At 38.4% G+C, this 14,353-nt stretch overlaps 1 protein-coding gene and 1 long non-coding RNA gene across 3 annotated transcripts in view; one reads left to right on the top strand and one right to left on the bottom strand.

Annotated features, from left to right (window-relative positions):
• LOC137240714 (protein spaetzle 3-like) overlaps positions 1-14,353 on the bottom strand; it is a 392,427-nt gene that overhangs the window by 83,104 nt on the left and 294,970 nt on the right. The window lies entirely within an intron of this gene.
• On the top strand, positions 10,788-11,716 carry LOC137240715 (uncharacterized). Its single transcript, XR_010949811.1, has 2 exons — positions 10,788-11,450; positions 11,527-11,716. It is a non-coding gene; the product is annotated as an uncharacterized lncRNA (long non-coding RNA).

The following is a 14,353-nucleotide window of genomic DNA, read 5'->3' as shown; positions in this document are numbered from 1 at the left end:
GCTTGACCTCTTTCCCTCCTATTGACCTTGAAATCCAAGGAAGGAGGGACTTTGCCTTAAAAAATTAACCTCATCGGATTCGATGCTGTCGGCAGCCTGCTCCGCTTCGTTATTGTATGTTTCCTCATTTTGTGACTCCCGCTCATCGGTAAGATGGTTTACGCGCTGCATTTTAGGTCCTGTGTACCGTCCTGAGTTCGCTGCATGTTTTTGCACGTTCCATCGTGGCCTACCGTATTGTTCCTGGCTAAGGTTACTTGCTTGGTTTTTAAATTGGGATATGGAGGGTCAACTTCTATAGACTCTATGCGCCTGTGGCCCGAATAATTACTATTGGTAAATGGTTTTTGGGTATTTCCATAATTCTGTGGGCGGCTGGCCTGTTTATTTTGTTTACTTATTGGAAAATTCGGGTTTTTATGACCCACACCGTGCTCGTAGTTAGGTGACTTTTGATTGGCAGGATTCTGACTTCCGCCAGATTTTTCTTGAGATCTGTTCGCGAAATTCATCGCGAAAACGTAACGGTCATTGTTGGCATCTACATATTGTGCCAAAGGCAAGGCATATGGGAGGTCAGATGGCCTAGATGTGAACAAGATATCACATAATGGTTTCCTTAAGCCTGACATAAACGCTCTGGGTGCATCGGGCCTATATTTCTCATTTATGGTGTCTGCTACACCACTCTCATAAGACATTATTGTCTTATTTGCTAACAGAGTTAGCTTCTTTTCTACTTCATCATAGAATTCCAAGCATGACATTGATCCCTGTATCAAGGTGGATAATTCCTGCTCGATTAAATATATCGGCCGTTTGTCCGCGTACGTTAAGTCGAGTCGGGAGATAATAGCGCTAAAGTTAAGCACTGTGTTAAAAGAAGAAAGTACTGCGTCAGCAGCACCTCTTACTTTGTTCCTGATAATGGTAACAGCTTGGTAGTGGCGTTCACTGCCATCGTACCTCCTAAATAAGTCGTAAGCATTGTGTGCGGCTTCCCGCCAGGACACGTACGTGCCTTGATGTCCAAAAAATTCCGGAAGGGATTTTATCGCGTCTGGTGTAATGTCGCAGGTAGTTAGGGGGTTAATCGCTACCCTACTATATTTCTCTATCATAGGTTTGTTTATTGTTACCTGATTCTGCAAAGCAAGAAGCTTCCTGTCAAACTCCGTTTTCTGTTCATCCAAAGCCCTCCTGACCTCTGCTCTCACTAACTCGCTAACTTGTTCTGTATTCATTGTATTCTGTCTGTTTGCTGCTAAATTTAAATTCTTAAAGAGGTCCTCTAACATCTCAGTCATCTAACATTAAAATGTTTCTTATAAAATTTTCACAAAGGACACATAGGTTTATTTAGCACCTTTTGTTTATTATTTATTTATTATTTTTCTTTCCAATTTCGGTTTTGCACATACAATAAATTTTTTTAGAGCACTCACTTACCTCCTCATACTTAGGTGTTATCTTAACCTATGTTAATTCTTGATTTTCCTCTTTGGGTTGTAACGATTCTTGTTTCTACTCCTTCCGTTGTTGCTTGCTACTCCTCAGTCTGCTTCATTAACTTCTTATTCTTATACTAACTTCTTATTATTATATTAGGATGCTTGTTTCAATTTCTGCTAGTAAAGCGTAATTTGTCATTTACTATTTGTCGATCAGGATCAAAATGATTATTGTTTTTCCAGCCCCACGTTGGCCGCCAGTTAATTTTTATTGCACTTGTGTGCTTTATTGAGCTACATTTAGAACTGCATCTTACTAGCTACCCCAACTGTCCACCTAGCCCACGATATCGCCGTGTAACGCTGCTGGTGCTCTGCTGCCGGCTAGCGACGTTGACATAATCGTCGCGCTAACGATGTTTACCTGATGATGTTGTAATGGCTGCTTTTGCTGATGCAGCTAAACATGATGAAGAGAATTGTGGCGCTTGTGATGTTGTCATAGCGCAGTGACCACAGTCGATAGCAATAGCTATTGCTTTGCTGACACAGCGACGTGTGCCAACCACGATATGCGATCATACCGTGTGATCGCATTTCTGCTGATATAGCTAGTTGCAGGAAGTGGCCTGTTGTCGTAATTTGGCTGAATGTGATTGACCTGGGCGAAGGCTGGTAAGGCAACTGTGGCAATTTGTTAATGACATCTGTGGAAACAAACTTATGATAACTTATACAAGGAAATAAATTTAGGCCGAACTTCTCTTCGAATTTGCGTCTTGCTCCCTTTTGAATTTCGCTACAAATTGGCAGATGGGACCTATGTGTTTTACGCCGAATCCAAACGGAAGCTGATGCAAGGAAGAACCATTTTAACTGAAAAGCTTTTCGTAATAGAAATACACACACAAAAATATTTTAAATGGAAATCGGTTCGGATGTATACATTCAGATAAGATTAAGTAACTTATAACGAAAATAAAAAGATGATAAAAAAATTTTAAGGTCTACTTTTATATAAATGGACCAAAAAAAGGAAGGTAATTTTTCCTTTAATACAGACATAGTCTTGTTGAATTTTGACTAAAAAACTTTAACAATAGCTCTTCTAAAAGAATTTTGCGATTTAAAATTATAAAGGTGGAGCGCAATCTTTCCATTTAAGGCAAACCATGTACTTGGGATTAATTAATTGATTATTTAAAATTTAAACACGCGCTCTACCTTTATAATTTTAAATCGCAAAATTCTTTTAGAAGAGCTATTGTTAAAGTTTTTTAGTCAAAATTCAACAAGACTATGTCTGTATTAAAGGAAAAATTACCTTCTATTTTTTGGTCCATTTATATAAAGGTAGTCCTTAAAATTTTTTTATCATCTTTTTATTTTTAATTTTTTAGTATTGCCTACAAAAAGGCAATTGCAACTTTGATTAGTAATTTAAGTAATTCCTAACGCCGTTCTTTGGAGTTGCTCGGACGTACTACGTCTATATCTATATTCGGCTTAGGTGACTGTAGAAAGATATATGTGTGCTACTTATAAATCGGTGAAATATTATAGCTGTTCGATGTTCTTGATATTGGTGGAGCGGGTGAGTTGGACAAAGAGAATGAATGTATTGAATGATTCTTGTTGGCGGTTATTCTCATAAGTGGCGAAGCCGGATAGTGCAAAGCAATCGTTGCTGGTGAATATGATCACAATTGCTGAGGAAGTAAGTTCAACACAATTGATAATGTGGTGAATTTTCATTGCTGATGAACGTGCATCATAACAAGAGAATTCCACCTCGTTTGTCAGCTACTTAATTGGCACCGCTGAAAATCGTGGTGAAATTCGCATACGCCTGAAAGTCTAAAAGAATCGTGGTGAAAGTCGCGTACGCCCAAAAATATGCAAGGACGTGCATTGAGTTGGGTCTTCAACGAGGTGGAATTCTACAACGCCTTCAACACTCAGGAGGCTAGCCATGAAAGTATGGCCTAATCTTCTAAATAGTTCGACTTGCGCGTTACGTAGCTCAAATTTTTTGATCAAATATTGCACTGTCGCCGAGTTTTAAACTATATTTCAGGTTTCAAGTCTCTAGATATCCAGAAAGTTATTTAAAAATCGATTGAAAGATTCCCAACTTAAAATAAGTTTTCCCAATATCTCGATCCATGAGCCACCTAGCGGAATTTTTTTGATAAAATATTGCATTGTCACCGGGTTCTGACTTACGGCCCAAGTTTCGTGTCTCTAGCTCATCGGGAAGTTACTCGAAAATCGATCGCAAGATTCCATCCGTTTTTTTCAAGGATTTGCAGTTATCTTGACTAGCGCGCCATCTAGCGGAACTTTGTTTTCTATAAATTGTATTGTCAACAGGCCTCTAACTAAGTGCCAAGTTTCAAGTCTCTAGGTAACCGGGAAGTTAGTTAATAATGGATTGAAAAATTCCCATTTTAAAATTTGTTTTCTTACTATCTCCATCCGCGTGCCGCCTAGCGAATTTTTTTGATCAAATGTTGCATTGTCACCGGGTTCTGACCCACGGCCCAAGTTTAAAGTGTCTAGCTCACCGGCAAGTTACACAAAAATCGATCGCAAGATTCCCCTCGTTTTTCAGGGATTTGTAGCTATCTCAATTAGCACGCAACCTAGCGGAACTTTGTTTTCTACAAATTGTATTGCCACCAGTTCTCGAACTATGTGTTAAGTTACAAGTCTCTAGGTAACCGAAAAGTTAGTTAAAAATGGATTGAAAGATTCCCAAATTAAAATTAATTTTCCTAATATATCGATCCATGCGCCACCTAGCGGAATTTTTTTGATAAAATACTACATTGTCACTGGGTTCTGACTTACGGCTCAAGTTTCAAGTCTCTAGCTCACCGGGAAGTTAGTCAAAAATCGATCGCAAGATTCCCCTCGTTTTTCAGGGATTTTGTAGTTATCTCACCTAGTGTGCCACCTAGCGGACCTCTGTTTTCTATAAATTGTATTGTCACCAGGTCTCGCACTATGTGCTAAGTTACAAGTCTCTATGTGACCGGGAAGTTAGTTAAAAATGGATTGAAAGATTTCCAAATTAAAATTAATTATCGTAATATCTCGATCCATGCGCCACCTAGCGGAATTTTTTTGATAAAATATTGCATTGTCACTGATTTCTGACTTGCGCCTCAAGTTTCATATCTCCAGCTCACCAGAAAGTTACTCAAAAATCAATTGCAGGATTCCCGTCGTTTTTCAGGAATTTGTAGTTATCTCACTTAGCGCGCCACCTAGGGGGATTTTGTTTTCTGTAAAGTGTATTGCCACCAAGCCTCGAACTGTGTGCCAAGTTTCAAGAGTCTAGGTCACCGGGAAGTTAGTTAAAAATGGATTGAAATATTCCCAAATAAAAATTAATTTTCTTAATATCTCGATCCATGCGCCACGTAGCGAAATTTTTTTGATCAAATATTTATTTATAACTTCCCACTTAAAAATCGACCGCAAGATTCTCTGCGTTTTTCAGGGATTTTCAGGGATTTTCGTTTATCTCGATTCGTCCGCCACCTGGCGGCATTTTGTTTTCCACGAATTGTAGTGCCATCGACTCGCAAACTATGTGCTAAAATTCAAGTCCCTGGATCACCGAGAAGTTAGTTAAAAGTGGATAGCAAAATTTCCATTTTAAAATAAATTTTCTGTATATCTCGATCCGTGCGCCACCTAGCGGATTTTTTTCACTTGCATTGTAATGTCTCCAAGATCTGAACCATGTTCTAAGTATCAAGTGTCTAGCTCAACGGGAAGTTATCGAAAAAGCCTTTTCCGTGGGTCAAAAATTCGTATGGAAATGAGGGGACAAACATGAAAGCGACTTAATATAAAGGTATAATAAAAATAGCGAAATATTGCCAGCTGTCTTGCTATACAACGAAATAGATTTAGGCCGAACTTTTCTTCGAATTTGCGTCTTGCCCCCTTTTGATTTTCTCTACAAATTGGGAGATGGGACATGTATGTTTTATGCCGATTCCAAACGGAAGCTCATGCAAGGAAGATGCATTTTCACTGAAAAGCTTTTTATAGTAGAAATAGACACAAATAAACACTTTAAATGAAAATCGGTTCGGATGTGTACACTCAGATAAGATTATGTAACTAATAGCGAAAAAACTAGTGAAATATTGCTAGACTTCTTGCTATACAAGAAATATTTTTGGGCCACCGGTGTCGCATATGCGTGAAAGGGTTAAAAATACGGTCATTTTGTACACGTATCCTTAACCTATGTGAAGTTAATACCACACTGCAACTGTACAAATATAGATACGAACAAATAAGCACTATTAAATTTTCCTTTGAAAAATAATAGAATATACGCGCTAATTTCATTTCGTTAGAATAAACATAACAACCTTGAACTTGTTTTTTTTTTGTAGAACAAAAGTTATTTGTTTAACTGACTTAGAATTTGTATTACGTTTTACGCATTAAACATTAAAAATTAAAAAGAAAAAAAAATAATTAGTGCTTTGGCGCGATTTATCTGCAAGTAGATTTAGGCCGAACTTCTCTTCGAATTTGCGTCTTGCCCCTTTTGATTTTCACTACAAATTGGCAGGTGGGACCTATATGTTTTATGCCGATTCCAAACGGAAGCTGATGCAAGGGAGATACATTTTAACTGCAAAGCTTTAGTAAAGTAGAAATATGCTTGGAGTGTATGCCAAACGTGTTCCAAATTTTGGATGTTGCTTTTTTCGGCACTTGAACTCAGGACTTTCGGTGTGGTATGCAAAGCACGCTCCCACCACACCACGGCGGCCACTTTTTATCAATAAGTGGGTTGATATTTTGGCAGGCACACGGTAAAAAGTTTGAGCCTATATGTGAAACATTTTGGACATATGATCAAACCAAATTTTGTTTAAATATAGATTATAAAGGTCTTCCTGAAAGTGAGTACATCCAACTGGGTTTCAATAACTGGAGAAGTCAGTCAGTAACTAGTGACCCACTTTTCTGATTCGGAACTAGACCTAAATTGCCAAATAAGTACAAGTTCGGTGCTAACAGATTTTACCCAGTTATAAAATCGACAGCTCTTTATTTTTTATTTTATTTATTTATTTTTCATATTTAATTTTAGAAATATGTTATCTACAAAGAACTGCTACCAGCTTTAATTAACTTCGACTATGAGTATGGTTTCTTTTCCCAAACTTTCCCACTGGCTTGGAGGTATCGATAAATGCTCTAATATCGTACTAGAAGCAGCATTTAGTATTTCTCTTCGGTTCGGAACCAACGAAATAGTACCAAGAAAACAAGTAAGCTGACATTTTAACACTAGTTTGGAACTACCAAAATAGTTCCAATAAACCAACTAGTTCCTAAGTGGAAATATGTATATAGTTCGGAACTATCGAAAAGTTAATGCAATTCAAACAAACTAGGACATCGCCATATTAAATTCGTCAATTGAAAACATTTAAAAGATATAGAGGGCGAACTAGTAGAGGTTCCGAATATACTAGAAACGCACCAGTTTTGAACTAGAGATTTTTCCTACAGCGTTGCTCTACCTAGTGTGTAAGAAATCATTTCATAACACCTTATATGTATAACAAAATTTTTTGAAAAAGATTCGATAAATTTGTTATTTTTGTATTTTCAGCACCAAATTTAAACTCTTAGGATAAGTTTTAAAACCAGACGTTTCTATTCCAGTTTCTATTTTTAGATTTTTAAACCTTTTACTTTTGTTTTAAACCCAGAAGTGATTACTTACTTACTTAATTGGCGCTTAACCGTCTAAACACACCAAAGGAGTTTAAAACGTTTTCCACCTGGCCCTTCCAACGGAGGGGGGCCGCCCTCTACCTCTGCTTCCATAGGCGGGTTCCGATAGAAACACTTTCTTGGCCGGAGCACCATCGTTCAATCGCATAACATGGCCTAGCCAGCGCAGCCGCTGCGTTTTAATTCGCTGGACTATGTTGATGTCTGCGTATAGCTCATCATTAAATCTTCTTCGGTACTCGCCATCGCCAACGCGTAGAGGTCCATAAATCTTTCGAAGAGCTTTTCTCTCGAACACTCCCAAAGCCGCTTCATCTGCTGTTGTCATGGTCCATGCTTCTGCCCCATATAGCAGGACGGGTGCGATAAGTGACTTGTAGAGTATGATTTTCGTTCGCCGAGAGAGGACTTTACTTTTCAATTGCCTACCATCCAAAGTAGCATTTATTGGCAAGATTGATTCTTCGCTGGATTTCAGTGCTGATGTTGTTGCTAGTGTTGATGCTGGTTCCCAAATAAACGAAGTCTTTTACTATTTCGAAAATATGGCTGCCAACAGTAGCGTGGTTGCCAAGGCGCGTATGCGCTGACTCTTTGCTGGATGACATCAGGTCTTCGTTTTGTCCTCATTCACCATCAAACCCATTTTTACCGCTTCTTTTTCCAGTTTGGAGTAAGCAGAGCTAACAGCGTGGGTGTTTAGGCCGATGATATCAGTGTCATCAGCATATGCCAGTAATTGCACGCTTTTATAGAATATTGTTCCAGTGCGGTTAAGTTCTGCCGCTAGTATAATTTTCTCCAGCCTCAAATTAAAGAAATCGCACGATAGGGGGTCACCCTGTCTGAATCCTCGTTTAGGTTCGAACGGCTCGGAGAGGTCCTTCCCAATTCTGACTGAGCTGATGGCGTTGCTCAACGTCATTTTTCACAGCCGTATAACTTTTGCGGGGAACCAAATTCAGACATAGCAGCATATAGGCAGCTCCTTTTCGTGCTGTCGAAGGCGGCTTTAAAGTCGACGAAGAGGTGATGTGTGCCGATTCTTTCTTCACGGCTTTTTTCCAAGATTTGGCGCATTGTGAAAATCTGGTCGATGGTAGATTTACCAGGTCTGAAGCCGCACTGATAAGGTCCAATCAGCCGGTTCACGGTGGGCTTCAATCTTTCGCACAATACACTTGAAAGGACCTTATATGCGATATTGAGAAAGCTGATTCCACGATAGTTGGTGCATTTTGCAGTATCCCCCTTCTTGTGGACTGGGCAAAGAACACTTAGATTCCAACCGTCTCTCTCCTCCGCCCATATTTTGCTAAGAACCTGCTGCATGCGCCTTACCAACTCCTCGCCTCCGTACTTGAATAGCTCCGCAGGCAATCCATCAGCGCCCATGGCCTTCTTGTTTTTCAATCTGGTTATTGCTATTCTAACTTCGTCATAATCGGGCGGGGGGACATATATTCCATCATCATCGATAGCGGGATCGGGTTCTTCATCTCTGCGCGGTGGATTGCTGCCTCCATTTAGGAGGACAGAGAAGTGTTCCCTCCATAATCTAAGCACATCAGTTACAAGGTCGCCGTTTTCGTTCCTACAGGAGTTTGCCCCGGTCTTAAAACCTTCCGTTTGTCGCCGTATTTTTTGGTAAAATTTTCGGGCGTTATTCCTGGTGGCTAGCAGCTCAAGCTCCTCGCACTCACGCCTTTCTGCTTCTGCTTTTTTCTTCCTGAAAAGGCGTCTCGCTTTCTTTTTCAACTCACGATAGCGTTCACACACTCCTCTTGTCGCGTTCGCTTTTAACGTAGCCCTGTAGGCAGCGTCTTTTCTTTCAGTTGAAACGCGGCATTCTTCATCGTACCAGTTGTTTTTTCGTGGTCACCGGTAACCAATTTTTTCCTCGGCGGCAGTACGAAGTGCTTTGGAAATATGCTCCCAATGCTCCTGTATTCCTTCAGGATGAGTTGTGCTCTCAGAGAGCAGGTGTGAGAGTCGAGTTGGGAAATCATTGGCAGTCTGTTGTGATTGAAGGTTTCCGACGTCTAGCTTCCCTTGTGTTTTTTGTTCCTTGGTTTTAGCCGCGTTGAGGCGGGTGCGTATTTTGGCTGCAACGAGATAATGGTCCGAGTCGATGTTAGGTCCTCGGATCGTGCGCACATCTAAAACACTGGAGGCATGCCGTCCGTCTATCACAACGTGATCGATCTGATTGCGAGTATTTCGATCAGGAGACAGCCATGCATCTTGGTGTATCTTTTTATGCATGAACCTCGTGCTGGATATGACCATGTTTGGAGCACCGGCAAAGTCAGTCAGCCTCAGTCCGTTAGGAGAAGTTTCATTGTGTAGGCTGTACTTTCCGACTGTAGGGCCAAAAACACCTTCTTTGCCCAGCCTGGCGTTAAAGTCACCAAGCACGACTTTTATATCGTGACGGGGGCAGCGCTCGTATCTACGTTCTAATTGTTCATAAAAAGTGTCTTTCACCTAATCGTCTTTCTCCGCGGCGAGACGTTCGTCCACAGGTGTGAACGCCAGAACTTGGCGACAAAGTCTCTCTCCCACCACGAATCCGACGCCGAAACTGCGCTTATTCGTATGGCCACTCCAATAGATGTCACAATTTTTGATCTTCTTTCTTCCTTGCTTCGTCAAACGCATTTCTTGGGTGGCGGTGATGTCAGATTTTGCTTTGAAGAGGACATCAACCAGTCGGGCATCTGCACCAATCCCATTCAGTGAGCGGACGTTCCAGGTGCATGCCCTCAATTCATTGTCCTTCAAAGTTTGCCATGATCGTCATCAATAGAAAGTGTATTTATCCGAGGCTTCCTGTTATATTTCATTGGAGTATGGTTTTACGTGGCGGGTCCCAAGCCCAGCGCACAACCCGCTCAGCGGGGGTGAAAATATTACTTGGCACTTTTATATAGCGAGCCGCTTGCTCCAAGACAGACGCCCGCTTGCAGCCGCACCTAGAGGTGTACAGACGCTGCCAATGAGATCTCCCCCGGCTAGCCCTTAAACCGATTATGTCAGAGTTGCCTAGCCAGGTTGTCGCCTTCTCACATCCGTTTAGCGGCTACCCAGAGGATACTTGGCCGCAAGCGACTGGCAGTAGAGAGCTGCCTGAACCGCATGCAAAAGAATCGCTCTGGCCATTCCCAGGTGAATGGCGGTCAGAAGCTTTCCCCACTTTCGTGGACTTCTACACACGGCTCTACCCTCCAGAAGTGATTACAGGTTTGTATTTTTTGATTTTTTGAAACTTTTTGGTTTTGTTTTAAAACAATTTTAATATCTTAAACTTATTGTTTATACAAGTTTTAAATTGAAATTGAATGAAATTAAAAAAGAAAATTTTTAATTCAGATATTTCCAATTTAGTAGCGAAATGTTTCAAAAAGTGCTTAAACCGTTTAATTGCTAAAAATTTAGGCTCCGATTTCTAACCGTGCACTTGCACCTGGAAATTAAAAAAAATCAAGCTTCACCATTGTATATAAATAGCGCCCACAAAACTTTTATTGCTTTAGTTACTTTATACTTAACGAGTAGCGCAAAACATCAGGAACCAAAATGAATTTCTACAATCATATCGCGATCCTGGTTATCGTAATTAGCGGGCTCTTGACCCATATAAATTCGAAAGATGACGATTATTGGGTATTTTTATTTTATATGAGAGAATATCATTGCAGTGGCGCATTAGTTTCTATGAAAATAATGATCACAGCTGCGGCATGCACGAACGAGTTGGATGAAAATTTCATGCACGTTGCACGTACTCCACCACCTTTTCGCAATCCAACTCGCCTAGTGAGGCGTGTATCTTATCAAAATGTTAATTCAAAATGCAGAAATGGCAATAATGATATAGCTGGGATCGAACTGAAGGAACCCTTTCCAAATAATTTTTTGATGACGACAATAGCACTTTGCGAAAATGAACTTTCGGTGGGCACACAGATGGAAATTAGAGAATGGACTTCCCAACCATCAGACCCAAATGATTTTATAATCGTAAAACATGACGTAACTATAGTAAAACCAGAGGATTGTAAAGATTACCCCGAAGGACAAAATATGTATTGTGCTAAAGGTGGCTTAGATTTTCGTGAAGGACACTCTGGAGCACCGGGCGTATGGAAAGGACAACTTTGTGCGGTGAGAATATATTTGGTGGAACGAAAAGAACCGAAACTTTATATAAATGTAGGTGACCCACACATTAAGAGATTCATAACAGAATTGATTAATAAGTGTTCTGTGAATTATTACTCTACCTCAGATTTATTTCATAAACGTCTCAGGACAGGTTAAAACATATTGAATTTAAACTAATATAGAGCGTTGTTGAATAAAATACTGAAGGGAAGTTCCATGAGAAAGTGAACTTTGCTGCGAGAAAAATATATCATATAAAACTGGAGATAGTATGTACATACCTATACAAAAAAATAAATTTAACCTTTAAACAATCTTCAATTTCTTTTATTCTTTTTAATAAGGTTGAAATAGTATGTTCTATCATACGATTTGTTGTGTTTCTTGCTGGTATCGTTTGATGTACCTGTTGGTCCGTGTGTTATATTTGCGTTTGATGGTTTGGTACACTTTATAGGTGTTTCCGTTCTTTTGGTGTGCTTTCCGTTTGAACATTTTTGGTAATTTTTATAGCCTTATTCGTTCGTTTATGTTGCGTTGATTTTATGAGCTTAACGGCCGTAGGTAAAATAAAACACAATGTTTAAAATTGCATTGGTTTTTAATTTGTCGATATTTCGGCTTCAATCTGAAGCCATCTTCAGGACTGTTGGTAAACACAAATATATAAAAACGAATACTAATTTTGGATATATGGTCATTAAACATTATTTATGCAACTAGGTATACATAGAAACGAAACACAATTTGCACATGTGACAATGCTTGATCGACTAACCATATGTTAGAAAACAAAAGTAAAATAAACATCAAAAAGGTATACAATTTAAGGTACTGCATTTGTAAACAAAAATATGCACAAAAAAATATATAATAGGCATATGAACAATAGAACAAAAATATGTCGTCATCCAACATTAAGATTTGGTGATCTTAAATATGATGCTAGCGTAACAAATTCTGTACGCACTGTGAATTGTTGTTGTTGCTTAAGCAATAAAATGCAATATGCATATGGGGAAATCTGCCAAACTTTGGTTTTTTTGGAGAAACATTTTTTTTTTGAAAGATGGTATTACGCAAATATCTTTTTGTTAGGAACATTAAGGGGTAAATTGGAACTATCGTGCATCGCCGTTACTCGTCTTACATAATGCCTCAAAAAGATATAGTCAAAATATCGAGCAAAATATATATAAATTGAGGTCGCAATGTTAAATATTCATTTAATTCAACACTTCTGTACCGATTATATCGAAATTTTAACAAAATATGGAAATGTATGCAGCTGTTAGCTATGTAAAATTTTTTTGATACACGAGAGCCGGTTTTGTAGATATCGGTAAAAATATAAAACCGAATAACCTCCAAATATTTTTTACTGCAAAGTTTGCAACACATTTATTTTAACACCTTTCTACCGATTCTTTTGAAACTTTAAAAACATATAGATATGGAACGAAGTATGTTTAGGTAAAAAAGTTTTAATACCCGAGATATGGTTTTGTAGATATTGATAAAAATATAAACCCGGAAAACCTTAATTTTTTTTTTTACTTATTTAAACACTTCTTAACCGATTATGTTGAAATTTTATCAGGATGTATATATCTATGTGGGACATATTTAGGTAACATTTTTTTGATACCCGAAACCCGGTTTTAGAAATAGGAAACCGGGTAACCGTCAAATATTTCATACCCGTTTATTAATTTTTTCTCTACACCACAGTATTATAGCATCAATTGCCTCATCTTGGAACATTCACGCAAGGAAAGTTATTGATGTTTGCACATGGGGCAAATATACGAAATTTTCGCCAAAAATTGGCAATCGTCAAAAAGTGTAAAATTTTTTTTTTTTTTGTACCAAATTTGTGGTTCTTTTCATTTACTTTTAAAAAAAACCTGGTTAAAAAAATTTTTTTTTTCTACACTTTGACGATTGCCAATTTTTGTCGGAAATTTCGTATATTTGTCCCATGTACAAACATGAATAACTTTCCTTGCGTGAATATTCCAAGATGAGGCAATGGATGCTATACCACTCTGGTGTAGGGAAAAAATTAACAAACCGGTATGAAGTGATAAAAGTAAAATTGTAGCTGTGTCCACAAAAAAACATGCTCCTGAAAAAAATCTACGCAACCAATTGCTTCTACTTTTCTGCCTCTACCTTCAAAACTGAAAGGGGCACATCGAATTTGAAGCCCCTGGTATTTTTTGTCTCGAATCATGTTAGTACACTTAAACACTTTAAATGAAAGTCGGTTCGGATGTATACATTCAGATAAGATTAAGTAAAATATTGATAGCCTTCTTGCTATACAAGGAAATATTTTTGGGAAACCGGTGTCCCATATACGTGAAAGGGTTAAAAATACGGTCATATTGTACACGTATCACTTAACCTATGTGAACTCAATGCCACAATTCAACTGTACAAATACAGAAACGAACAATGAAGCACAATTAAATTTTCCTTTGAAAAATAATAGAATATACGCGCTAATTTCATTTCGTTAGAATAAACATAAAAATCTTGAATTTGTTGCTTTGGTAGATTAAATAAAATAATTAAAAACAATATTTTAAGTTAAACGGTTTTATTGAAAACAATACTTACATGAAGTAATAATAATACGAAAAGCTAGGTCCTAGGTACTAGTCATCACACTCCTTATCAATCTATGGCGTTGATCAGACAATTAAATAAAAGCGTTGAGCGCGTGAAATTTCTAAAAATGTGACTGATTAAGGTTCAGTTAGTTTTACATATGACTACCAGTAGAAATATGACGCGTTCAACGCTTTTATTTAATTGTCTGATCAACGCCATAGATTGATAAGGAGTGTGATGACTAGTACCTAGGACCTACCTAATTATTTTCTAGCTTTTCGTATTATTATTACTTCATGTAAGTATTGTTTTCAATAAAACCGTTTAACTTA

The sequence above is a fragment of the Eurosta solidaginis genome, chromosome 2 (genome assembly GCF_040869045.1).
Source record: "Eurosta solidaginis isolate ZX-2024a chromosome 2, ASM4086904v1, whole genome shotgun sequence".
Lineage (NCBI taxonomy): Eukaryota > Metazoa > Arthropoda > Insecta > Diptera > Tephritidae > Eurosta > Eurosta solidaginis.
The sequence above is the reverse complement of the archived record's forward strand: the minus strand, read 5'-3'. Positions and strand labels throughout refer to the sequence as shown.